The sequence below is a fragment of the Mytilus californianus genome, unplaced genomic scaffold, assembly GCF_021869535.1.
Source record: "Mytilus californianus isolate M0D057914Y unplaced genomic scaffold, xbMytCali1.0.p SCAF_3, whole genome shotgun sequence".
In the NCBI taxonomy this organism is placed as follows: domain Eukaryota; kingdom Metazoa; phylum Mollusca; class Bivalvia; order Mytilida; family Mytilidae; genus Mytilus; species Mytilus californianus.
Genome location: NW_026262679.1, coordinates 48,855,961 through 48,860,006, shown reverse-complemented (window position 1 = coordinate 48,860,006; position 4,046 = coordinate 48,855,961). Strand labels below are relative to the sequence as shown.

Here is a 4,046-nt window from a genome sequence, read left to right as displayed (position 1 = left end):
ATTTGTATTTGCAGTAACAAAGTTCATGTTGCAAAAGCTCAGTACTTAAATTGTTAAACAGGATTTTTTTTATATTCCCTGTAGTGTTTGGCCATCAAAGTCCTACTTTATTGGTTTCTAACTTCACAAAGCACTTGTAAGACTTACATGTACATAACTTAAAAAAAATGTAAACTAATGAGTCTTATAGGTATTTTGTGAAACCATGCATATGGCCTACGTTTGAGACCCCTCAAATAACAATAATTTCACAGCTTTTTTTTTTCATCAATCACAATACAATAATTGAATGCAAGTAAAAACAATGAAAAAAATATTTACAATTTAGATAACTCAATACAACAAAAAAAAACAAAATTTGTTAACAATTCATTTTTCTGCTTCCAAGACTGCGGTCTATGGATTCTACTAAAACGGTAGCAACAGTTCATCTGAAGGTTTGCAGGATTATTGTCTGAGGATTTGACCATACAAGGCAACAACAGTAACACGTTCATCTGTGAAAGAAATAAAGTTAAATTTTAAATATTAATTCTTCATATTAATATAATTTTTGAGTGTATAATCAAATTTGAGTGGCATTTTTTCAATTAAATAAACAGATATTAGTGCAAGTAAATTTATTGATTACTCCAAAATATATCAAGCAGACCTAGCTGGCAACCTTCAGGATTTATGGAGGATTTTCCACATGAGAGGTGTTAACCTGAATTTTGAAAAACTGAACACCTCATTAAACAGCTAGCATTAGAATAAGTAAACTGGGTATTTAAGCATATAAATACTCTTTCAAACAAACAGTAGTAGATTAAAAACATGTATAACAATATAAGAAGAGCATTAGTTCATCTTGCATTGTGCTTAAAATCCCCCCTGCAGATTTTGAAAAGTTGGCAGGTATGTATATGATACTGTGGATTCATAAATCTTTGTGGGTTCCAATATTCATTGATAAAAGGAACAGTGTTTTGTTATAAATTAGGCCGTTAGTTTTCTCAATTGATTTGTTTCATATTTTTCATGTAGGGGGCTTTTTATTTTATAGCCGACTATACGGTATGGATTTTTCTCATTGTTGAAGACCATACGGTTGCCTATAATTGCTTACATCCACTTTATTTGAACTTTGGTGTATAGTTGTCTCATTAGCTATCATACCACATCTCCTTATTTTTATATTGTATTATAATTTGATTTCATGGTTTTGTATAAGTCTGCATACCAGCTTATATAAAATTTGTATTTCGTTGAACATTTAAATTCATGGTTAACCTTTAAACAAATCCACAAAATTGGTATCCAATGAATAATAATGAATCCACAGTATTAAAAATGGTCAGCTATTGTAAATATAAAAAACCTCATTACACCAAGTTAAATTTTCTGGACTCTAATATGACCAATGCCAAATACATAACAATCATTTGAAATATCAAACAAATTTGAAGCTGCATCTGAAATACTGATTAATTTCTATTTTGTTGTTTGGTTGTTGTTGTATTGACTCTTGCTCCAATATTTTTTGTCGTTGATAAAATGAAGGAATACATTCTTTTAAAATTTGTAATGCAAAAAAAATTCAATGAATGAATGAAAGGAAGTTATCATACATCTATTTTATGACAGCACTGGTTTTATCTGAATAAAAAACTGTAAGATTATCTCCCTTCATATCTCTTATTCAGGACCTGCTAAAAGGGTACGTGTTATCAAATGACAAATGAGACAATAAATATTATTGAATACTGATTCACTTCTAAAAGGCATATTTTATATTGAAATCTATTTATAGGATTGATATATAAATATTTAGGGGTATTCACCGTCACATAACATAAATAAATTTAAGTTGTAAGTTTATGATAAATTCTCACCTTAAAACAGCTCTAATTACTAATCCCAGCAAATAACCCTATGGAAACGCTGTGATGCTAACCTGGAAAACAAAGTTGGTCAATTATTCTAAATCTTTCCCAAAAAAATCTCTATATCATCGTAATAAATTTAAAATAGAACTTGGAAAACAAAAAAATGTCATGAAAAAAATATTTGGTATTCTGAATCATAAGCTCTGATTTAAAATTTGCAATAAAAAAATCAACATGTATTTCATCAGCTTGTATAATTAATTTTTTGATACTTTAAACTTTTATAAAATTGATGTCAAATACTATAAAATTATTCCAAAAAAAAAAGCTTGAATACATACCAACATGTTAACAGTGTCAGATATCCAAGTCTTACTCCCAACACCATGAAAACCTTGTAATTACAACAACCTTAAATAAAAATGAAAAAATAAAATAAAGTTGTTTTACCGATCAACTATGGCTAAAAAGACTAACGAAATCATGCTATTTTTTTTCATTTCTTAAAACTGCTGTATATTATCATCTTTAATACGGACATGTCTCATTGGCACTCATACCACATCTTCCTATATCTATGTGATACCAAATGTAGAAACCAAATAAATGCATGTAATACAAATGATTATAGTTATGATAAAAAAAAAATGTAACATGATGTAGATATCCACATAATCACACTGATAAAAAAGAACCCTTAAGAAAATAAATATTTTAAATGCCTTAACTATAAATATATTCAAGATATTATTTCTATACATTTTGTGGAATATTTAAACTTACTACATAATTTTCAGGTTAAAGCCTCAGAATTGGTTGAAGATTTAATTGACCATCTTCCATGGAGCTGCTCTCCTGGGTGCCAAGATGGCTGTCCTCATTATCTTACTGTCAATCTATATTTTTGTCCATTTGTTTTTAGAAAATATAGTTATACATATAAAAAATATCAGATGCACTTTCAAATAATCACTTTTTTTGAAAATTTTACCAAATCATTTGTAGTGACCCATGAATTTTCCCACCCTACAAATCTATTATCTAGACCTCTGCTTACATTTTTTTTATTTACAGAGCTCTAAATAATAGTCAATTTTAGCTAGTAAACATCTGATATTTAACAAAAACAAACTTTTAAAAATATGAATATTTAAGTAAATAAAAATGTATGTTCCCTACAAGTATGAAGAGTTAAACAGGGGTATTACCTCCCTTTACCCTAAATTTCACCCTGTTGGGACTCCGCATCCTTCTTGATATTTAACAAAAATACAAAATATAGTATCATTAAAATTTTTTAAAAATTCAATAACAAAAAATCCAAACATATTTCAATAACATATTAAAAGTACTTTAATTTTCACCATGTGTTCAACTCCAATCTTAATTGATTAAGGTTGCAAGTTTTTTGTCAGGATTTCTTCATGCACTCTGATTTTCTCCACCAATAAAAACTGGCAGCCAAGATTTACCCAATCGTGCTGAAAGTGGTGTTAAACACCAAAAATCAATCTATTTTCATCAAGATGTTCATCAACTTTGCTACTTGAAAAAAGTAAAATAACAAAAATACCGAACTCAAAGGGAAATTCAAAACGGAAAGTCCTTTATAAAATGGCAAAATCAAAAGCTCAAACACATCAAACAAATAGAAAACAACTGTCATGAAAGATATTCTTAAAAGTTGTTACAAACTCAAGCTAAAAATAACAAAAAGTTGGAAAAGATATTATATCTAACAATTATGGAAACCCAAAACATACATTTCAGTAAAATGACATTTGTTTCTTTTTCTTTTCTTTTCTTTTTTTTTTTTTTTAGATTCTCCATTCTTAACCTACTGGATGTGTTTTTGACTAGACATAGACCAATATTTATATTTCCAAATAAGGTCTTACCGTTAAATTGGTCTATTTCACTTCATTTTCAAATAAGAATGACAAAAAATATGTCAAGGCAATAATGGACACGAGTAGAGCTACCACAATATGGCCATGAGGCTTTAATGGAAAACAGAAAATGAAATTTTGAATTTCAAATACAATTTAACCTATAACTTCCAATCCTGTTGAAAATGGAGAATCTTTACACTTTTTTTTTTTTTTGTAAAAAATCATAAACATTTCCTTAAACATACACAAAAATTGTCTGAATTACATTTCGTTACTGTTGTTGACA

General features: G+C 28.2%; 1 long non-coding RNA gene across 1 annotated transcript; it reads right to left on the bottom strand.

The window, feature by feature from the left end:
* Nucleotides 1-366: 366 nt before the first annotated feature.
* On the bottom strand, nucleotides 367-3,616 carry LOC127734766 (uncharacterized). Its single transcript, XR_007997746.1, has 4 exons — nucleotides 2,652-3,616; nucleotides 2,210-2,279; nucleotides 1,875-1,936; nucleotides 367-497 (listed from the first exon to the last, which is right to left on the bottom strand). It is a non-coding gene; the product is annotated as an uncharacterized LOC127734766 (long non-coding RNA).
* Nucleotides 3,617-4,046: the final 430 nt, after the last annotated feature.